We start from the raw sequence: 24,363 nt of genomic DNA, 5'->3' as shown, positions 1-24,363 counted from the left end.
AACAGTTAAATTTTAAACCAAAATCTTCTGGGAGGTTAAAAAAAGTCTCTGAGCTATGTTCAACTTCTATGCTACGGCTGCCATTTACGGCCTTTGTTTTTACATATACTTGAAGTTATATCAGACATTGAATTTTGAAGTATGGGGTTGCCCTAAATTGCAATAGAAGTGAATGAAGTTTAAGTTATGAAAACTATTATTTCCAGGAAGATCTGCAAAGCTGATGAAGATGTACTTTCTTCTTAAGATATATGTGTGTGCAACAACAAAAATAAATAAATGAGACTTAAGGTAAAAAGCTTCTGTGCACAACAATTAAAACAGCCTTCAGAACAGGGAAAAGATACTTGCATGTCATGAATCTGGCAGAGGACTGATAACCAGAATCTATAGAAAACTCAAATTAATCAAGAAAAAAAGAGCAAACAATGCCATTTATCACTGGGCAAGAGATATGAACAGAACCTTCTCGGAAGAAGACAGATGAATGGCCAAGAAACACATAAAATATTGGTCATTGTCCCTAATTATCCCTAGAGAAATGCAATTCAAACCCCCCTTGAGATATCACAAAACCCCAGTGAGAGTAGTCCACACCACAAAGTCCCAAAGCTGCAGATGCTGGTGAGGGTGTGGAGAAAAGGGAACATTTCTACACTGTTGGTGGGACTGAAAATTAATACGGCCTCTTTGGGAAAAAGTGTGGAGAATCCTCAAAGAACTAAATGTAGGCCTTCCATTTGATCCCACAACCCCTTTACTAGATATCTACCCCAAAGAAAAAAATCATTTACCATAAGGACATATGTACCAGAATGTGTATCACAACTCAATTCGTAATCGCCAAGATGTGGAATCAACCCAAGTGCCCATCTACACATGAATGGATCAATAAACTCTGGTGTGTGTACACCATGGAATACTATTCAGCCATAAGAAGATGGAGACTTTTTATCTTTTGCATTAACCTGGATGGGGTTGGAGAATTTTCTACTTGGTAAAGTATCACAGGAATGGAAAAAGCAAGAATTCAATGTCCTCAATACTAATATGAAACCAGTACATGGACAAATACACATCCACACAGGAGAAAAACACAAACTCAGGTGGAGGGCGAGAGGGGAGCGGGGAAGGGGCTTGGTAAGCTCTCACCTAAAAGGTGCAATGCGGGGTATATGCCACACCTCCGGGGTGAGGGCACAACTACAACTTGGACTCTAACAAATGCAAACAATGTAACCAATCATCTATACCCTTATATCAATCTGAAATTTTTTAAAAAACTTAAAAATAATGCGTGCATAAAGAGGGTAAACACCAAGGTGATTTTGAGACCGGTCCTGAGGCCCTTTGAATCCATGAAGAAAATAAATCAATTGAGTCAAGCAAAGAAATAATTTTTAGTTGGCCTCAAAGCATTAAAAAGTTTAAACCATTTTAAATTCTTTATTATAGGGCTGGACTCGGTGGTTCCACCTGTAATCTTATTGCTTTGAAAGGTTGATGATAGAGGATTGCTAGAGGCTAGGATTGCTAGGCCACAAAGGGATACAGCATCTCTATAAAAACAAGACAAATTAGCTGTGTGGCGGCCTGTGGTCTTAACTAGGTGGGGGGCTGAGATAGCAGGATCTCTAGAGCCTGGAAATTTAAGGTTACAGTGAGCTATGGTGATACCACTGCACTCTGACAGTGCAGAGTGACAGAGAGCGATCTTGTCTCAAAAAAGGAAATAAATGAAATAAATTCAACATCGCTGTGTCTTCACTACAGAGTGAACTCCGCGGACCGCTCTGAGGTCTGCATTTCTCAGCAACAATGAGCCGTGTTGTCCGCCTAGCAGTCCGAATGGAGCGCCCTGCGTTGGTCCTGGCACCACGTCCTGCCGGGGCGAGAAGCCCTGGCACGCTGGATTTCTGTGAATCACCTGATCTGCCCTTGCAGCATGAGCCAACAGGAGGCAGGAACAAGGTAAAGAGGTCAGGGAGAAAGAAGCCAATCTTCACGGACTCAGTGGATCCGTTTCTCTAATGGGAAACGCGGCGGGAGAATTAGCCTCACTTGCCCTGCTCCTACCGTAGGAGCTAGAGCTGTGGCGTGATTTCAGCCAAGAGAGAGCCCACAGGTATGGGAAAGGGCCTGAGGAGGGCCGGGAGCAAGAACGGGGAAAGTGCCCCGCCTGCCAAATGTCCCAGGCCACCGTGTCTCAGCAACTCCAGCCCTGCCGGCGGCTTCTCTTCCTCCAAAGGAAGCACTTTGTCTCCAGCGCACGGTACGTTAGACAGAAAGAATCTGCCTTCCTATTAAATTTTTTTTTTAAAAAAGGAACAGTGAGTGGATAAAATAATAATGTCGAGCTTTTGTCTGGTCTTTTCCAGTTCCTAGGCTAGTTGCCAGTGATGCCAAGGAGTGCGAGCGAGCGCAGGTTTCGGCGCCCGCGAAAGGGAGTCCGCTGCACCTGTCGCGGGTCGCCTCCCGCCTCCCTCCGCCCCCAGAGCCACACCCTCGAGGCCCAGGAAGGGGGTGCGGTCGGGTGGGGGGGCTGCGGGGAAAAGGGTGGCACTGAGCGCTCCTGGGTGTGGCAGCGTGGATCTGCGTTCCCAGCCCGAAAAGGGCCAGATAGAAGGAGCGAGGGCTGTGGGCAGCAGCTAAGCGAGAAAAATAAAAGCATCGCTTCCTCTGCCGCTTTTCCTCTCCCCGCCCGCAACCCCCTCTCCCTACTCAGGAACGTTGAACGTTAGCATATGCATAATACTTGGAGGAAAGCAACTTTTGCCTCCCAAACAGTCCTGACCCCTCTGATTCCTGAGAACTGAGTTTCAAAGGTGTCTCTGACTTTTTTTTTTCCTTTTCCTAAACCAGACCGTCCGTATCCAAGGCTATGTCCCCCCTCAGAAGCCATCGAACAGAGCTGCCCTGTGCCTCTGGTGTCGGCTGGGAATGTGTTTCGTGAAACCCCCTAATACCTCTCTGTGGCTGCGGTTAAAGAAAGACAGCAGGGAGCAGAAGATGGTGCCGCCAGCAACTCTTTTCTCTGGCTCCCGCAAAGGACTTCAGGTTTGCAGAGCGAGCCTTCCTACCACTTGCAGAGGACAATAATTGAAAGCATTGTTCTCTTAGAAGCATGATCCTGAAGCCAGGAAAATGCCCTATACCTTTTTTTTTTTCCTTGTAGGATGTATAAGAGAAAAAGCATAAATGACAAGCAAGAATCGAGGCAGGCTCTGAGCAAGTTTTTGCTTCCAATCTGTCAAAAACAAAAATTGAATTAAACAATAATAAAGATGATGCTTAAGAAAATCTCTCTTAAGAGGACCCCCTCTTGTCAGATAACCAAAATGAAATATTTTATGAAACAATATTTACCCTTACCACCTGCAATATACTTTGGGTTTTTTTTAAATTTTTCTCTCTCTCAAATGCTGTTCAGGAGTCATTAAATTAATTTTACGACCTGTTATATAGGACACCACTCCCAGCTGAAAGCCTTTTTTAGGTCATTTATTCATTCAACACATATTTAATAAACACTGGCGCATGCCAAGTTGTCAGGTGCTGTATTAAGGTCAGCAGTGAACTGAACAGACAAAAATACACGTCCTCATAAAGCTTACTTTCTGGAAGGAGAAAAATGTATGGTATAAATATAATGTATATTAAAATGATATGTTTATTATTTATGTCACATATCTATGATATAAACCAAATAGTATGTCAGAGAATGTAACAGATATTTTCCATCTCTATTCTAGGGACCAGTGTGTGGATCTCTCTGCTTTAGGTTTAGGACTTTTCCAAAGTTGTAGAAGGTGTTTGCCCACCATGAGGAAAAGTGCCGGGAAATAACACCCCACTTCCAAATAGCCCACAACCAATAACTAATGGAAGTTGGCAGGTAACATGTCAGCTTCTCCACTTGGGTGGGATAACTAGTAGGCATCTCCCCAGTAAACCACTTACACTTGAATTCTTGGTACTACCCTTCTCCTAGGGTAACTTAAACTATGAAAGAAGGTGATAAGTGCTGTGGTACAAAATAAACAGGAAAAGAGGATAGCAAGGACCATGGGAGGTCACAGAAGGCCTCACAACAAGGAAACAAGTGACAGTTGAGGAAGGACCTGAAGGAGACAGGCAAATAAGACACAGGGATAGGGAGGAGGGGGATGTTCCAGGCAAAGCGAACAGCCAGTGCAAAGGCCCACAGGCAAGAGTAAGTAGTCCGGTACTATGGACTGAACGTTTGTGGCCTACCCAAATACATGTGTTGAAGCCCTAGTCCTCAATGGAATCATGTTTGGAGTTGGAGCCTTAGAATGGTAATTAGGTTTATATCAGGTTATGGAGTGGTGCCTCCATCATGAGATTAGTACTCTTACAAGGTGATGGACTAGAATTCTCTCTTCCATGTGAGGATCCAAGAAGGAAGCCATCTGTGAAGCAGAGCGCCCTCACCTGGAACATGACCATGCTGGCGCCCTGATCTCAGACTGCCACACTCCAGAATTATGAGAAATAAATGTTTGTCGGTTAAACCACCTGTCTATGGTATTCTGTAATATAATAGCAGCCCAATCTGACTAAGAAAGGCAGTGATTTAAGCAGAGAAAGACAGTAGATGAGAGGGAGGGAAGATTAGAGACGTAATAGTCGAACCTAAACAGGCACTTTCAGTATTTTATTTTATGGCCACGTGTTAGTGATTGAGGGTTGTGACAACTGGAAACCTGATTCAACATCTTGTCATTTAAAATCAGGAAATATGGTAATACCAAGCAGAGACGCTGATAGAGATGGCAGTATGCGCTATGTGCAAACATTTCCATATCCCTGCCAAGGCTCATCTGTGGTTTTATTAAACTAAGGTTTGCTTCATTAACTTGCATGATTTTCTTTTATTAACTCTTATTTGCCTGGCTTCAGAAATGCTCTGGGAGCTTTCACATTTCCAACCAGTGAGCATCTACTGATTCTAACCTTCTAAGCCAACACCCTTTCATCATCAGTTTCCTCATCTAAAAGATGGCTCTCCCAGCTCTGACCACCCCTGGCACCATCATGCCTGCTGGAAAAAACTCAACCATTGCCCTCGCCGGGCTAAAAAGAGCAGTAAGAAAGTGGAGAGATTTGAGAAGTAACTTTTAGCTTGTCATGGGGACAAGTGGACTCCCCCTGCTTTTCTAGAGTCATATTTTAGAGAAGGGCATCTCTTCTACATTGGTCCAACCAAAAAGCCTATTTTTGCTTGAATTCTTTCAGTGATGAAGACTCACTGCTTTGCAAAATGGTCATTTTGGTTCTCAAGCTCCATCAATTACATGAGACATTCTCTATTATCGTTCGTTGTCTTCAATTTCCTTGATTAATATTTTATAGTTTTTCATATACAGATCTTTCACCTCTTTTGTTAAATTTATTCCCACGTACCATTTATGCTGTTGTAAATGGGATTGTTTTCTTCATTTCTCTTTAAGATAGTCTATTACTAATGTGCAGAAATGCTATTTATTTTTTTCCATTATTTTAAATTAAACCCCAAAGAGCTGTCCAAGCCAAGTCAGAATAAAGATCTCTTTTATATCATAATCCTTTGTATAACTGAAGGAAACCAGCGTTCTTTCCATTCTTTTTCCTGGGCCAAATCATCCTCAGGTCTACAGCATGTTCCACCTGTAATAAGATTCCAGCCCTTGGGCATGACTGAGACAATTGGCTTGTCAACAGGACGGCTAACTGTAAAGGTTACTGCTCGCCTGATAAGGTTCTCTGTGCTATTGTATCAATTAATTAGTACTTGAAACAGTTCCATGAAGTAGATACTTTTATTATTCCCATATTACCTAGAAGGACAATAGGAAAGACAGAGGTTAATAAATTCCCCAGGACACATAACCAGAATGTTATGGAACCAGACACTCAGACTGGCTAGTCTGACTCCAGGGCTCCTATTACTACTCTCCACTCTTCTATTCACTACTATTTGCTCTTCTATTCACTATTACCACTTCTCCACTAACAAACACATGGCTGGGCAGTGTAAGTCCAGAGAAGACACAGACCCTCCGCTGTTCAGTCCACATTCTTCTGCTACCCTCCCCCCCAATATCACATTATCTTTAGTGTGTCCTTAAAAGAAAAGAGGGTAAGCTTAGGCAAAGAAAAGTAGGACTTAAAGGATTATCAGATCCCCAGAAGAACTGTTGAGCTTTTTCTTCTGTCACCAAAAGTAACCTTCCCTATTTATAAATTCAGACAAAAAAAAAAAAAAAAAGCAAGCACTGGCAAAGACATAAAGGCAGTCTTACTCTAGAAATGACTGGAATTCTCCCTGATTCTCACACCTTACGCATCAGGGAAGACAAAGCTCAGTGGAGTTTTCACCTTGAACCGGGCAGGAAGCCATGGCCTCCAGCCGTAGGTGCTTTTCCCCTGAGGCTGTTGAGATGGTGAACCTTCAGTGGAGAAAGCTTCCTTTGTATAGTGTTTTCCTTCTCCCTCAAAGAATGGAGGGTGGAGAAAGGAGTGGTCTTAGCTCATAAAGCTGGCCCCAAAAGATTTTTATCGAGAAAGTAAACGTTCAGGAAGGGATCAAGGAGCAAAAATCTCAACGAAAAGAAACAAGAAGGCCAGAGATGACAATTGCCTATAGGAGGATTCAGTGACAGCAGCCAAGATACTCCTTCTAAAATAAAAGTCAGCTCATGCCACTGTGCTCACAGCTCCAATGGCTTCCGGCCCTGGCGCTGCACTGTCTCTTACCCCGACTCTGCTTAGTTTTACTTCTCAGTATGTACATATACCACCACCTGGCACATACACATGGTTCATTTGCTTGTTCGTTAATAGTCTGTCCTTCCTCTGCTGGAATAGAACATAATGGAAATGATCTCAGATCAAGTCTAATTATTTTCCTACTATAGCCCAGCACCTAGATTTGAGCCTACCATTTGTTATTTGAAGAAAGAAATATTAAGAACAAACTGGGAGGAGTAAAAGAAAGTAGATGGGCAAAGATTATAATAACACAATTATATAATCCCAAGAGTAAAGAGGCCTGAAAGATGAGGTATGTAACTTAAATATGGTTGTAAAGATGGAGAAAGGAAATGTTAAGTCTCTGGTGGTTTTAAAAAGTGCAATATTCATCTTGTCTGCCAATTAACTGGGGAACTATGTTAATAGCCCTGTCTGTCTAGTTTCACAAAAACAAATGATTGCAACGCCTTCTATTTGAGCCAGACACATGATCCACATTAGTTCCAGTCTTCATTATGACTCTAAAAGCAACAAATTATTATCCCCTCCTTGCAGATGAGTAAAGTGGGGGCAAAAAATTAAGCAACTTATTCACAATCATGAAAAGGTAGAAGACATATCCCAAATGTCCATCAAGAGATAGAATGAGTAAACACAATGTGATAGATCCATGCAATGGAAATATATCCAGCCACAAAAAGAAGCGAAGAATGATTTGTATTACAATATGGATAAATCTTGAAAATTATATGCTATGTGAGTAAGGCCAGACATAAAAGGTCACATATTATATAATTCTATTTATATGAAATACCAAGAATAAGCAAAACCATAGAAACAGAATGTAGACTGTTTCCAAGGGCTGGGGAGGGGTACTCACTGATTTATGGGTCTACTTCGGGAATGATTAAAATGTTTTGGAACTACATAGGGGTGATGGTTACAAAGCCTTGTGAATGTACTAAATGCCATGTTATTGTACTCTTTGAAATGGCAGAGTTTATATTATGTGAATTTTACCTCAATAAATTAGATTAAATTGTAAAGTTAAGCAACTTGCACAAGACCACAGAGCCAGTGTTAGGGAGGGTTTCACTCCATTCCTGGGACCCCTAAATCCATGCTTTTAGCACTCTGCCCTGCTGTTTTCAAAGGTGAAACAAAGCCCTGATGTTGACATTCTAGGGAATTTCCTTCAGTGTTGAGCATGCAAGGGATAAGAGAAGAAGGCCACTGATAGGTTCTTATTGCACTCATCTAATGCTACTAACTTTCTGGACATTTCAGCTATCAGCAGGCCTCTTTAAATTAGAAAATCTTAGAACTGGCTTGGTGCCCATAGCACAGTGGTTTTGGCACCAGCCACATGCACCAAGGGTGGCAGGTTCCAACCCGGCCTAAGCCTGCTAAATAACAATGATAACTGCAACCAAAAAAAAAAAAAAAAAGCCAGGAAACAGAAAAATAGCCAGGCATTGTGGCAGGCACCTATAGTCCCAGCTACTTGGGAGGCTGAGGCAAAAGAATAATTTGAGCTCAAGAATTTGAAGTTGCTATGAGCTGTGATGCCATGGCACTCTACCAAGGGTGACATAGTGAGACTGTCTTAAAGAAAGAAAGAAAGAAAGAAAGAAAGAAAGAAAGAAAGAAAGAAAGAAAGAAAGAAAGAAAGTAAGTTAGAGCTAAAAAGGACCCTAAAGGATATTTGTTATAAAGATTCAGCAGGTCTAAAAACTCCTTAGAATTATATTTTTGTATATATGTGCATATGCAAACTTTTTCTGGAAAGGGCTTATTGGTTTTTGTCCTCTTTTCTAAGACCCCCAAAAGAGTTAAGACAGGTATAGTCCAAGCTTCTCACTTTGCAAATGACAAAACCAAGAACTAGAAAGTGAATAGAGAATCCAACATTGGACTCTAGCCTTCCAATTCCCTACAAGGATTTCTTTCTTCTAAATCATGGCTGTTCTTCCTTTCATAGCTTGATGGTGAATGATACCCAAAGTGCTTATTTTCCTCATCAAACCATAGGAGTTGGATAAAATCATGAAAAATGTCATTTGAACATGAGAAATAATGCATTAAAATGGAAAATAATAGTAGATAAAGTTTATCAAATTTACAATAGATTAGGAACAAATAGATAGGAAAAAAATTCTAATGGGAGTTCTTTATGTTGAAGAAAAATGATGTTACACAGCATAAAAGCATAGGTGAGTATAAAACTCAGAAGTGAGGGTAAATACAAAAACAAATAGAAAGTATTGTAATACTGTAATGTGGCATGTAAATCACTTTTAGTTTTTGTAAAAAAAAAAAAAAAAAAAAGGAGAGGGAGAGAGAGAGATATACAGAATAACCATAAGAAGTGTCATGGCAACCCAGCTGGCTGGTGCATCATGCCCAGGTATCCTGGGAAGGGGTAGTACTAGGACGACCAGCAGCCAGCTCTCCCAGCCTAGGCATTTGACATTATTCACTGCTATATCTTCAATGCCTAGAACAGTGTTTGGAATATGATTCACTGATCCCATGTAAATCAGAGGATCAAGCATCATGCACAGAAATATATAGAAAATGCCATTATTCTAAAGCATAACTTGTTTGAGAAGTCCAGCATCTAGTGCACTTAATACAGAATAAACCTATTAAATTCTTTTCAAAAACAAAAAGAAAAAAGAATAATTGTCACTACAAATATTTGTTAATAGACACACAATATAAAAATACATACATTGTAACATCAATACCACAAAGGGTGGGGAGAGAGAGTAAGAGTGGGGTTTTTGTTTGTAATGTGATCGAAGTTAAGTTATTATCAGCATGTTATTAGCATAGCAGACTTTGATAGCTACAACATGTTTTGTTTATGTAAGCCCCATGATAACTACAAAGAAAATACCCAGAGTAGATACACACAGGAGAAAGGAATAAAGCATATCACTGGAAAAAGAATAAAGTAAACCAGAAAATAGCAGAAGTAGGGAATTATAAAGATTAGAGCAGAAATAAACAAAATAGAAGATAGAAAAATAGTAGGAAAAAAAATCTACAAAACGAAGAATTAGGTTTTTTTTTTAAAGATTTGACAAACCTTTAGCTAGACTAAGAATAAAAGAGAAGACTCAAATAACAAAAATCAAAAGTGAAAGAGGAAATGTTATATCTACTGCCCCAGAAATAAAAAGGATCGTAAGATATTACTATGCACAATTACACCTCAAAAAGTTAGATAACCAGGCAGCACCTATGGCTCAAAGGAATAAGGTACCAGCCCTATATTGGTTCAAAGGAGTAGGGAGCAAGCCCCATATTGGTTCTAACCCAGCCCCGGCCAAAAACTGCAAAAAAAAAAAAAAGGTAGATAACCTGGAAGAACTAGATAAATTCTCAGAAACAGACAACTACCAAGAGTTAATTGTGAAGAGAATTTGAACAGATAATGAGTAAGGAGATTGAATCAGTAATTAAAACTTCCCCCCAAAAGGTAAAGTCCAAGACCAGATGGTTTCATTATTGAAATATTAAAAGAAGAATTAACACCAATCTTTCTCAAACTCTCACAAAATGTGGAAAAAGAGGGAATACTCCAAACTCATTTTATGAAGCCAGTATTACTCTCATACCAAAACCAGAAAAGAAACAAGGAAAGAAAACTATAAACTAGTAACCCTGAAGAATATAGATGCAAAAACCTTCAACAAAATATTAGCAAAACAAATTAAACAGTATATTTAAAGGGTCATACACAATGACCAAGTAAGTTTGTCCCTGGGATGCAAGGATAGTTCAATATGCACAAATCAATTAATGTGATACACCTCATTAACAAACTCAAGGATAAAAAAATCACATGACTAGGCAGCACCTGTGGCTCAAAGGCGTAGGGCGCTGGCCCCATATGCCGGAGGTGGTGGGTTCAAACCCAGCCCTGGCCAAAAACTGCAAAAAAAAAAAAAATCACATGACAATCCCAGAAAAGGCATTTGACAAAATTCACCACCCTTTCATGTTTAAAAAAAAAAAAAAAGAAACTCCCAATAAACTAGGAATAGACTAAAGTACCTCAACATAATAAAAGCCATGTATGACAGGCCCAGAGCTCACATCATCCTCAATGGTGAGAAAGTGAAATCTTTTTCTCCATCGTTAGGAAACAGGACAAGGATGCTCATTCCTACCACTGTTATTAAATGTAATACTAAAAGATTTAGTCAAAATTAGACAAGAAAAAGAAATAAAAGTTAACCAAATCAGAAAGGAAAAAGCAAAATAATCCCTATTTGCAACAGGTACTCAACATCTGTAATCCTCTGGGAAGTGCAAATCAAAGCCACAAGGATATATCACCTTTCACCTGTTAGGATGGCTATTAATAAAAAGTTCAAATGATAAAAATTAATGAGGACATGGCCTAGTTAGGACTCTTGTACCCTGTTTGCAAGAATGTAAAATAATGCAACTGCCACAGGAAGTAGTAAGGAAGTTCCTCAAAAAATTAAAAATACCACTATCATGTGATCCAGCAATCCCACCACTGGGGATATAGCCAAATAAACTGCCATAGGGATCTCAAACAGATGTTAGTACTCCTATGTCACATCAGCCCTATTCACAAGAGCCAAGATATGGAAACAACCTATTCGTCTCTTGGTGGATGAATGAATAAGGAAAATGTGGTATACAAATACAGTGGAATACTATTTGGTCTTAAAAAAGAAAACGGGCCTGTGGCTCCAAGGAGTAGGGCACTGGCCCCATATGTCAGATGTGGCAGGTTCAAACCCAGCCCTGGCCAAAAACTACATTTAAAAAAAAAAACCAACCAGAAAGGCCTGCCATATGTGACAACATAAATGAACCTGGAAAAACTTATGCTAAGTGAAATAAGTCAGTCACAGAAGGATGAATGCGGTGTAACTTCTGTGTGATCACAGTTATGAGAAGTTTTCCAAAATAGTCAAACTCACAGAAACAGAGAGTAAAAGAAATGGTGGTTGCCAAAGGCTCTGGGAGGAAGTAATGGGGAATTTTACGCAATGGGTATAAAGTTTCAGTTACTAAAGACAAATAGGTTCTAGAGATCTGCTATATAATTTTGTGCCTATATTTAACACATAGGCACTGCCCTTAAAATTTTGTAAAGAAGATAGACTTTATATTCTACCACAATAAGAAAATTATTCACCACATGCCCAAAACCTAAATGGAAATGTTTGAAACAGTTTGTTACCAGTCATATAGTTCCTCGGTTTTACAATCTGGAAAGTTGCATCTGTAACATCAGCCTGCCTGTCTATCTCTCCCAATAAGATAGAGAAGGGGAAAGCACATAGGCTCAATTTTCATCAGGGGACAACTGGGGGCTTTGGAAAGGACATTCACTTCCAGGTCTCTTGGGGTTCAGGAACCCTAGCACTAGAGCAGTGCTGTTTAAACTTTCACGGCAGATGAGTCAGCTGGGGATATTGTTAAATCAGGTCGTGCCCCAGCAGGACTGGGGAGGAGCCACGGGTTTTCTGAGGTGATGTTGGTCCTTCTGGACCAAACTTGGAGAAGCAAAGCATTAACTTTGAAACCCCCTGACTCTCGTTTCCCCAGGAACATAGATGGCTTAGGCCTGGAGTGGGGCCTTGGAACCTGCATTTTAATGGCCACACCGTGTAATTCTGATGCACAACTATGTTTGAAAACTATGGCTCTAAGGCATTTTTTTCAGTAAAATTTATTCACTACTTTTTTCCTCTAGGCACTTTTATACCTAGGTGTATACCTGTCTTGTATAGCACTTTGTTTTCAGTGAAACTTACTACTTTTTTTCACTTATTCACTATGTTTTCTATACAAGAGAAGTACACACCTAAGTTTACAAGATGATACAATAAGTTGAAGAAAGAAAATAATATAATGGTTGGATTTTGTTTCTAGGAAAGGAAGGAATTAAGTTTTCCTGATATTTAGCATCAGGATTGATAACAGGACCTTCGCTGAGTTCTTAGCTCAACGCCAGCCCTGGGAACTACATAACACATCTCCAGGCCAGGTGCGGAGGCTCACACCTATAATCCTAGCACTCTGGGAGGCCAGGGCAGGTGGATTGCCTGAGGTCACAGGTTCAAGACCAGCCTGAGCCAGAGTGAAACTTTGTCTCTAAAAATGGCCAGGCTTTGTGGTGGGCACCTGTAATCCCAGCTACTCGGGAGGCTAAGGTAAGAGAATCGTTGAGCCCAAGTGTTTGAGGTTGCTGTGAGCTATGATGCCACAGCACTCTACCAAGGGTGACAAAGTGACACTCGGTCTCAAAAAAAAAAAAGAAAAGAAAAGAAAAAGTCATTTCCAGAATAAGAGGAAGTTCTGCAAACACACAGGGGTGCCAGGATACCCCCACTGATTCATTTGCCATGTACGTGCTGTAAGTCTTTCTCTGTGTAATTTATTTTATAAAAGCAACTCCTTTAGAATCTACACTTAACACACTGTAACAAAATAGGGAGTGAATACGAAAATGTACATAGAAGTGTCCTGTTTATTTCATGACAGAGCAGTAAAAAGAGTTGTTGGATTTAAAAATGAGTTGCCCATTTCCTTTTACAAGAAGATGATTGCTCCTGAACCGAGAATCTCAAATGCATGATCTAAATGCAAGAAGCCAGATTCAAAAAGCTATGTACCGTACAATTCCACCTACATGGCAGGCTGGAAAAGGTAAGACCATTGGGAAAGAGAACAGATCAGTGGTTGCCAAGGGGACAGGGTGGGAAGAAGGGTAACTAGCCAGCAGCAGGAGAGAATTTGGGGTGTGGATGTGTGATGAAACTATTCTCTGTCTAGACTGCACTGGTTACACAACTTTTTACACCCATCAAAGCTCCTAGAGCTGTATGCTAAGAAGGATGAATGTTGCAGTAAATTATGCCCTAATAAACATCACTTTCTTAAGACAGTAGTGAATAAATTTCACCGGAAAAAAAGTTTCTAACACTTTTTTTTTTCTTTTTTTTTCTAACACATTTTTGTGCAGTATATTTTCCAGTCATGCCAGGTATTAAAACTAATAATTGAAAATAAACTGAACTTAAAACCAAATCTTCAAATCCCTATGTCTCAAAAGTGTTGAAGCCAACCTCATTTACAAAAATAAAGCATACTTAATTATGTTATTCTCATTAAAATTTTGATCATGAATTAATAATTTTGAGAACCAAATGGTTTTATACAATTAAAACATAAAACTACTTTAAAATTTATATTTTGGGTACAAGTGAATCTTTCTAAGAGTAGAATGTATACGTTTTAACACAATAACTAAGAAAATGACATGAAGGCTATGTTAACCAGTTTGATGGAAGTGTTTCGGATTGTGTGTGAAAACACCACACTGTACCCCAGAAGTGCATTAATGTACAGAGTTACCATTCAATAAAAATAATAATAAAAAAATAAATAAAATAAAATTTATATTTTAGTTTATCTCAGTCTTTTACTTTTTTACTTCATTAATATGTAATATAGTAGTATATATAATGTATGAATAAGAGGATATATACATTAGGGAAAGGCATGTGAAAAAATGATTTGATTTCTGAGATTATGAGCAAACACTTTGAGAGATCACTTCTCAAGAACATAATTTCTCAAAGTTTAATATGCATATGAACTACCTAAGGATCTTGTTAAAATACAAAATCTGATACAGTAAGAAGTCCCTCACCAGAATCAATGCTGGCACCTTGATCTTAGACCTCCACATCTCCCAAATTGTAAGAAATAAGTTTCTGTTCTATATAAATTAAAAAAATTATAAAGTATAATTCAGAAGGTACAGGTGGGGTGAGAGCCTGCATTTCTAATAAGCTCTCAATTAATGCAGCTGGTCCAAGAACTGCATATTGAATAACAACACTCATACCATAATAGTCTGAAGACACACAGAGACTAACAGGCCTTGTGTTTTATTCAGCAAGCTCAGCTCTCCCACTTTGGGTCTGGGAGACATGGGTCTCTATCATCAGGCCAGCTTTCTGGTCATCCTCCTATTGCATTTCCCCATCCTCATATACCTGGTTGCCCTTAGCCTTGCTGCTTATCTACCAGTGTGGGTTTCCTTAGAGGGAGGAATACACTGTCTAATAATGGCAGTGCCTTATATTTACACATGGTTTATAATTTACCAAATGTCAACTCACATTGGCCTCACAATGATCCTTGAAGATAGTCCAAAGCAGATATATTGTAAAACCATTAACAGGTGCTGCCGGACAGAAACAAGTAAAGCACCTTCAGAGGTGGATCACCAGGCAAAACTTGCAGAAGCAAGTGCTGTGGAGTCTGAAGGTCAAGAATGGGTATGGTTTTAAGTAATAAGGAGTGGGAGAAATCACATTCTAAGAATGGGAGAAATCACATTCTAAGAATTCAGACACACTCAAGATATTTCTTAAGCTACCACTTAAAAGGCCAGTGAATTCAGCAGGAGCAAAGATATTCTAACCTTATTCCGTGGATAGTAGGCATCATTAATATTTTTTTAATTCAAGGACTGATGTAATCAGATTCGCTGTGAAGGCACTTGAGTTTGATGTTAGCAAGACAAGTGAAAATGAGTCCAACTGACCATAGGACTGTTGAAGGGGAAGAAGTATTAAATGATGAAAGCCCGCAGTGAGGCAACAGTGAGGGGAGGGGAATGATATTTACAGGACTTTGATCCTGATTGGATATGGAGTGTGCCAGAGGGAACATTGACAGTTGAAGCCAACAAAAAAGATAAGCTGTTATATCTCAAGGCCTATAAAAAAATGTGCTTAGCCTTTGACCTAATTATGCCCCACCTGGTATTTTATACTAAGGAAATAAATTCCCCAAAGGCAAAATGTTTTTCCATGATTTTCCCAACTATGTTCATTGTAGCAAAATAGATAAGAGTAAAAATTTGGGGAGCAACCTAAATGTTTTTCATATGGAATGATTAAGTAATTATTGTGCAAAAAGCTTATAACAACATTATAAGATTAAGCAAACAATTTGAAGATTATTTTCATGAAAAGATCTAAATCAAAAGATACATTTCCTGGATGAGAGGAATTAATGCCTTTATAATACTGATTTTCGAGGGAAAAAATCCTTCTACCATAAAGATACTTGCAGTAGACTGTTTATCCCAGCTCAATTTACAGTCACCAAAATGTGGAAACAGCCTAAATTCCCACCAGCCCAGGAATGAATTAACAAGCTGTGGTATATGTATGCTATGGAATACTATTCGGCCATTAAAAAAGATGGAGATCAAGGGAGGGTGAATGGTGGGATCACACCAATGATGCATAATGCAAGAGTTCATGTTGGATCTATTAGTATAGAGTATAAATGTCTTAACACAATAACTAAGTGAGATGAGGTATATATTAACTAGTGTAATGTAAGCATTCCCAATTCTTTATGAAATCAGCACATTGTATCCCATAAATGCATTAATGTATACATGATCTATGTGTTTATGATTTTAATAAAAAATACAAAAATTATAAAAAAGATTTCCTCTACACTAAAAAAAAAAGATGGAGACTTTACATCCTTTGTATTAACAAGGGTGGAAGTGGACACATTATTCTTAGTAAAACATCACAAGAATGGAGAAGCATGAATCCTATGTACTCAATTTTGATATGAGGGCAATTAATGACCTAGTACACGGTGGGGGGTGGGGGAAGCAAGAGCAGAGAGAGGGAAGGAGGGAGGGGGTGAAAGAAGGAAGAGCAGAGAGAGGGAGGGAGGGGGATGGGGGTCTTAGCGTGTGACACACCTTTTGGGGGCAAGACACAATCAGTATAACCTGGTTTCTTGTACCTTCAATGAATCCCCAACAATAAAAAAAAAAATTTTAAACAGTTGTTTTCCTAAATTAATATATATACATAATTCTAAAGAAATATTTTTAATTAGACACATTGGTGCTAAAATTTTATGGAAAAAATAAATATATTTATTTTAGTAGGATTTTTAAAAAGCAAAAAATGATAAAGTGCTTCCACTAACAGATATTATATTATTTTGTGGTTACAATAATCAAAACTGTGTAATTTTGACATACAAATAAGCATCTCACAGAAATAGACTAGTGTTCATATTGAGATTTTTCAATAAGGGGTAATGGAATAATTGACTATGCCTCTGAAGAAAATTTAACTCTCTACTTTACATAATATCTAAAAGTAAATCATAGAATAATTAAAGAGTCATTTTAAAAGAAATTCATGGTATTTGAGGCAAAGCAGAAAGAAAGAAAAGCCAGAAGTCATAGTAGTATATAATGACAGATGAGACTAGGTGAAAATTAAATACTTTTGTTCAGTGAAACCGTCCATGAACAATATCAAAGAAAATACAATGGACACAGAGAACTATTTACAACACATTTAACAAAGTGTCAACATGTTCAATAATAAAGGAAACCCCTAAAGTTAATTTTAAAAATGATGAACGTTACAAAAGACATAGGACTAAACAGCCACAACAGAAGAGAAAAATTTGAATAATAGTAAACACATGAACTCAACCCTACAAGAAATCAGGGCACTGTGAATTAGAACAAGAATGAGATATCAGATTTTGCTCATCAAATTGGCAAGATAAGACTGATAAAGTCCAATGCTGGCAAGGAGGTGGTGAAACATCCCTGACAGGAGTATATGCTCATAAACATTTGGGGATAAAATTTGGAGAGATATATGAACATTTTAAATGTTCCTACTCTGTGACTCAGTAATCTCACTTCTAAGACTTTTTCCAACAACATTTTTGGAGAACAGTTTGGTAGTTATTTTCTGAAATTTAAATGCCCGTTCCCTTTGACACAACCATGACATATTCTAAGTTTCTAGCCTAAGGTACATGCAAAGGCAGCACTTTTTAAAATAAAAAAAAAATAAAACACGAAGAGTTGAAAGAGTGGTAGAATAAATTACAAACTGTGTAGACATGAAAAAGAATAGAGTACATCTATAGACAATAACCTTGATGATACAAACCATTGCATTCCGCTTAAAAAAAGACATGTCACAGAATTTATTGCCATTTGACTCTTAAATGTAAAGGCATCTGCATGTAGACATGACAATATACATGACACTCTGCATATATAAAAAAAGAGACACGCACTAATATGCTCATGGTGATTACATTTGAGATGGAATTAGATAAAGGAAGGAGGATGTGTGATTTGGGAGGATCATGTTTCGCTTTAGAGATACAGATTATGTTTCGCTTTAGAGATTAGATTATTTTTAACAGCACTAGGATTGTGCAAAGAATTGCAGGTCGCCATTTTCCAACCTGCCTGTGCGTCTTTGTGGAGAGAAGCCAGGGCCCCACACTAAACCTGCTGAATTAGAAGCTCAGGTAGTAACACGCAGACACAGTACAGTTTAAATATTCATAATTCTGGTGTGCCGCGAAGGTTGAGAACCCCTGAGTAAAGGCACGGAGAGGGTAGCAAGTCAGGAAGGCTGGTGTGTGTAGATCATTTTCCCATTCAGTTTGATAGATGAAGAAAGTAGTGAATTAAATTATAAAGGAATTTATGATCCCTTGTAAATTGTCAGGGAAGGTGTGAGGAGGTTGTAGGTTGAGATTAAGAAGCCCAGGGGGCAGAAGAGATTAAATATGCAAGGAAGGTGAGGGAAAGGAGAAGGAAAAAAAGGAACTTAATGAAAGTTTTTAGACTTTCTGTTACGGGACAGGCATTTTCCATATGCTTTCACTGTTACTGTTCCTTGTACTTGAATTTTGAGGCTTATGTTAGTACATCCCACTTCCAGAGAGTTAGTGAAGCAGGGAGAAGCCAACTGAAGAGCCATTGCCTGGGCTGTTTGATTCGGGCCCTGGAGTAAGATGTTGGAGGCAGTGAGCAGATAGGAGGTCCGGGACACAGCTGGAAGTGTCAGTTTGGAAAAAAGGAGGAACATAGACGACACTGAGACAGATGCAGAGATGAACAAGAAGAGAACATGAGTTGGAGTATGTCCGTTTGCAGAGAAGGAGTGAGAAAACACTGTAGGGCAGAGAGGGGAGATGCTGAGGCTCACTCACAGACCTCATCACGTCAGGAAAGCCGGGCCAAGGCAAGTGAGCGCCAGTGGCTTTGGGCGGGCGCCTGGGAGGTGTACATCAGAGCAGAGAGCCAGCTTTGCCCTGGTCCCCCAGGAAGATGTGAATTAGCCACTCAACCACCAATCTGTCTCCTGCTGCTGGAAGCCAGGAGTACAGATAAGCTGAGTACCTACAGCTAAGTGGGAACCTCAAGGAGAAAAGGCAAAGACCCTTCCTTCAAGGAGCAGCCAGTCTGCAGTTTCCTAGAGGGACCTTTTCCACTAGCTGTTCAAATAGTCTGAGTAGGACGACTACCATAGAATGGAGTGATCCTTTGATTCTCGAAGGTCTTATACCCACGAGAAATGGTCTTCCATTAAAAATCTTGTGTTGACCAGTGGTTCTGAAAATAAACAGGCGTTGTATACCTTTCTAGACACCCGTGAGTGAAAGTAAATACACCTGCATTACACAGGAAGTAGGTGCAGGCTGTGCATGAAAGATGGATTGCCCATAAGCTAAAAGAACCAGATGGGGTTTAATTGTACAAGGAAATGTTACCTGGGTAGGAAGCTTTAGTTCATGCTGCCCACACAGGTGCCTCTGGGCTTCCAATCCAAAAGTATCACCAACACGTTCTGGAATTTTCAGTGGCTTCCTGAGGCTTGGCAAGTGTCCACTGAGTGAGATTTACTAGTTATTCCAGCGTGCCAGGCAAATCGAAAGGGAAACTTCCAGTCTTTCAATATTTCTTTTGAAACTCCATAACCTTTGTTTAAAATATTTCCTTGGTGGCACTCTTAAGTCCTATAACAGTCAGATGCATTATTAACTAATGTTATCTAATAGACACTGGCAACTAGCTATTCAGGGATAACTATTTGATTCAGGCAGCTGTTACTATTAGTTTCAGTACCTTTTTAGCAAGAGAAAATGTGGTGGTTTTTTGCAAGAGAGAAAAGGTAGTGGTTGTGTGTGGTTTTGTTATTATTAAAAAAAAAAAAAAGTCGGAAAAACGTACTTTTCGGCAAATGGAGCGCTGCTAACTCCAGCACTATCTGTGGAGTGTGCATTATTCAGTCATCACCAATGTTTATGTATGCTACTCACAGGGCAGAGAAACACAGAATCCTGGAAGTTTGGGCTTGGTTATTTCAAAAAGAAAGCAAAACCTCCTGGGGTCACTTTTTTCTTTTGCCCCTTTCTCTCTGACTCCTCCGCCCTCTCGGGGAAGGTGAGATTCAAATCCTCGCAGCCCCCTCGCTGCACACTGTTACTGCCGCTGTTTCATGTTCCTGGGAAATAAGGAAAGAAATTTGACACCAAGACACTGAACCCCGTGGCTGCCCACAGCAATATCATCTTTGAGGTCATTCGACTTAAGACATTTTCATCATTATTTTGTCTATTTTCTGGTACAGTCTCCGTGGGAGATGTGTGACCCCACTTATGCACAGCGGATCTGGGGGGAACCCGTTCGTTCTCTACGTCTCTGCATTCCGGCTCCCCCGACTACCTCCGTTACCCCGTAAAACTGGCAGGCTCTGGACATTCTGCATGCTGAAGAAAATCACTGTTTTGCCTCCAGCAAGGAACATAAATGTTGCAACACTGACTCCTCCTCTAATGGAGAAAGAGTGAACAAGTGCACCGGGTTGAGCTGCTCTCACAGAGTCGCCGGGCTGGGAACCGGAGCGGAGGCTGAAATCCCCAGACGCCCCTGGTCCCTGGGCTGGACCCCCCCACCCCCACTTCCCTTTCGGTCTCGCTCGCTCCTTCCTTCGCCTCTCTCTGGATTTTACCGGTTCTTGATGAAACAGCTTTATACACGATGGGTCTCCACGTCCCCGTGCAGGAAGTGCTCACGGACTGATATGGCAGACTTTGCTTCCCGGCAAAAGTGAGTACCCCAGCGGGCGAAGCCTGGGCGGGCGGCGGGAGGACCGGCGCGCCCTGGGCTGCGGGTTCGAGGCTGGCGTGCGGGAGCCTGTGGCCCGCGGGAAAGCCCGGATTCTGATCGCGGCCAGTCGCGATGTCCCTTCTCTGAGGAACTCAAAATACTCTAAGGTAGCTGACCAATCCCCCCACTGCACCCCAGGTTTCTCAAACTGCACTGAGCACGCATTAGTCTTTTAAAAGGGCATCTTCGCGTGCATTCCTGACAATCAGTATTGGTGTGATTGCGGGATTCTTAGAATGTAACTGATTTATGTGAAAAGAGAAAAATAGCAGGAAAGGGGAAGGGGACAGGTGGTGCGATGACAGCCCGAAGGACCGGAGCGTCTCCCCCCAGGGACAGCCACCGCCGCAGCCTCGCGGGCATCAGGTGGGGGAAAGTTTTGGGTTACGTATATTGACCCAAAAGGTGCGGCTTCCCCCAAAAGGCAGCCCGGGTAGTGGCAGGTAAGCAGCCTCCCGGCTGTCACCTGGTCTTGGACCCAGAGGCAGGTTGGCCTAAACAGAGGAACCCGAGCCAGAGAGGAAGCTGGAAGGAGAACTCATACCCGGAGAGGAGATCGGAGGAGACAGCCCGGAGGGGAGGGCAGAGGAGCGGGAAGTCGGGCAAACTCAGGTAACCCGAGAGCCCAGTGCGGTGAAGGGGGAAGCAGAGCTGGGGTTCTGGCTCCGGGAGTAGGAAAATATCCTTTTAGTGACCTCTACCTGTATCCTGGGGAAGAGCCCACGTTGCACTAATAGCAAGCAACTTCGAGATTTTTATGACTGGTCCTGAAAATGGTTGCTAAACATTATTAATCTGGAGAGATTACTTAGTCTTCATTCATCAAGTTGGCTGGCAGAGATTTCCCACCGGAGTCTCATGCTTCTTGGCTCAGTCCTGGCCCTGGGCTGTGCAACTTTGGGCAAGACATGCACCCTCTCTGAGCCTGAGTTTTCTCTTTTTTCGTGTGCTTTATGGCCACACTGTATATAAATGTTTAATGGTACAGAAGTGCTGAATAGTGCAAGAATAGAAGCAAATAAGCATCTTAATTTCATTAGCTCTTAAAAATTGGGGTGATAGGTTCTTTAAAGAATTAGCTACAAGTCCTCTCCCCTGCCAGGAAATGCTCTTATGAAATCAAATTTTACATTGAATCCCTGAGGGTTCATGAATACCTCCTGAAACCATGCCTGAACCCCATGTGAAAATCCCTTGTGTTTAAGGACCTCAGGCTGGCAGCTGGATTACTATGGGAGTAATCTACAGCCCTCTGAGGCCTCTAGAGTCAGCTATGCTCTGAAATAGACAGCCTTCCTGTCATGGGTGAGCTCTCAAGACTGTCTTTCAATGGCTTCTCCAGTTTCTGCCTCCTGGGGACCCCTTCTTACAATTCTTTTAATGATTTTCCTAAGGTGATGGTCCTTAACCCTAGAGTTTTCAGTTCTACAAACAGCACTTGAGAGCCACCTAAACAGGGTCATTGTCTGAATCAGAGTGCTCCTCAGGTCACCTAGCTGGATGTCAGAGAGTGGGGCCAAGGCTTTGTTTGGAAATGAAGCACTATTTGCTCTCCAAGGCATGGTATGACTGGGCAATGGCATTCTTTTGGCCCCCTGTGCTTTGCCTTTGAAGGAGTAGGGACTTATACCTATCTACCCCCGGGTCTTCCACTGACAGTGCCAGAAGCCAGGTATAGCAAAAAACAGACGGAGCTCTGGAACCTAGCGCGCTGGGCTTCAAGTCTTGGCTTCCACACCTAGGCAAGTTAATGAACTTCTCTGAGCTTCTCTGAACTTTTCCTATCTGCAAAATGGGAAACAATACTGCTCTTTTTGCACAGATTATTGGGAGAATGGAAATGCTCTTTTTATCGTGTCTGGCCCATAGTCAATGATAAACTATTAATATTAATATTAATGAAAGGTTATGAGTAAGTCTCATGCTTTTTAGAGCAGCTTACTCTCTCTCCCATGGGGCTTACATTAGCAGAATGAGAAAATTCAAATCTGGTCTAGTTATTCTTACAGTGCCGTGGTGGGTTCAGAATGGAGAGTCAGGTTTACTGCTTTAACTGTGCTATGTCAAACGGAAAGTAAAATGTGTCCTTGGCATGGATACTCAACCCTTCTCTCAGTTCTCTTTTGACCCATAACCTTGAACACAAAACAGCTAGATGTGTGCCCATACCTCGAAATAGTTGGTCTCTAGATAAGCCAGAAATTATCTCTATGGAGAGAAGTATCTCCATTGTTATCTTTCATAGCTTGGCACAAATTTAGCCAACTCAGCTCTCTCTCCAGGGGGTCCTGGTCCCTCAGTTGCAAATGGTTAGATGAGATAGCAATGTAAGAAAGAAATGTTAAAACTTTACACAGAAATTGAAAACCCACAAAACAGCCAAAGGTCCATCAGTATATTTTGTGGTGAGGCATTCTTGCATGCAAAGATGACAATATTGATACTGCTATTCATTGAGTCTTTGAGATATACTGAGCACTTTCACACATTACCTCCATGTTACACTGCAAGGTATGAGTTACCATTTAAAGCTTTGCAGATAAGAAAACTGAAGTTTGTAGAATTTATATAACTTGTTCTGTCTGCATAACTTGCAAAGGCAGAACCAGGATCCAAACCCAAGTCTGTCTGACTTTTGACACTGACTCTTTTTCCACTACCCAGTGCTGCCAGACTCCCTGGTAGAAGAAAGTTGCATCATGCTGGCTGGATTAACATTCTTCTAAAGGGCAGGATTAACCATATCTGGTGTGTAATTTAAGTGGTGTGAACATACACTTTGATTGTGGTGCATATTAACAGGTAGCAACAACAGAATCACCTGTAGGAGAATAATTTTCCTGATCTTTCCCAAACCCAGCTGTTAGACTCAAGCTAGGAATGCCCAACTTCAGCAGATGAGGCTACCACCAGCACCCTGGATACTCTTTTTAGGTTATAAAGAGCTCTGAATTTTTCACTCCCTACCGTGATTAACATCAGGCCGCACTTGCATTTACCTCCCCGTGTGAAGCATAGATCATTCATTTGTTCAACACATCTTTGCTGTGATCTGTTTTGTCCTGGGCCCTTGATCATACAGTGGGGAGTAAGACAGGTGGGGCCCTAGCTTTTGTGGGGCTTCTATGCTAGAGAAAATAGTGGATAACAGACAGGTGAACATAACTAAGATCATTCTGGACTCTGATAATTGCCATGAAGAAAATAAAAAGAGGCTGGGGACTAGAGAGTGACAGGGTTCAGGGCAACTTTAAATCAGAGAAGACTTCTATAAGAAGGTCATCCATGAACTTGAACATGCATTTTAAAAAAAAAAAAGTAGCCAGCCCTGTGGAGGTCAGGAGGAAGGGCTGTCTTAGCTGTCTTAGCAAAAGACATCTCAAGGGTAAGATCTTGAATTAGAATAAATGAGGCAGTAGAACCTCAAATCCAAAGACTAAAGAAACCAAGTACCCCTTAATTTTTATATTGATTATATGTTAAAATGATAATAGTTAGACTGGTTTAGATGAAATAAAATCTAAATCTAAAGAAACCAAGTTGGGTTTAATACAGGGAGA

The 24,363-nt window shown here is 40.6% G+C and overlaps 1 protein-coding gene across 2 annotated transcripts in view; it reads left to right on the top strand.

Annotated features, from left to right (window-relative positions):
* Positions 1–20,460: 20,460 nt before the first annotated feature.
* PRLR (prolactin receptor) overlaps positions 20,461–24,363 on the top strand; it is a 156,958-nt gene continuing 153,055 nt past the window's right edge. For both annotated transcript variants that reach the window (XM_023514996.1, XM_023514994.1), the window contains exon 1: positions 20,461–20,743. The gene's annotated coding sequence lies outside the window, so the exon portion shown is untranslated. The remainder of the gene's footprint in view (positions 20,744–24,363) is intronic.

The sequence above is a fragment of the Otolemur garnettii genome, unplaced genomic scaffold (genome assembly GCF_000181295.1).
Source record: "Otolemur garnettii isolate 467f Iridium unplaced genomic scaffold, OtoGar3 scaffold00063, whole genome shotgun sequence".
Taxonomy (NCBI): Eukaryota; Metazoa; Chordata; class Mammalia; order Primates; family Galagidae; genus Otolemur; species Otolemur garnettii.
Note: the sequence above shows the minus strand (reverse complement) of the source record. Positions and strands in the feature narration are given on the sequence as shown.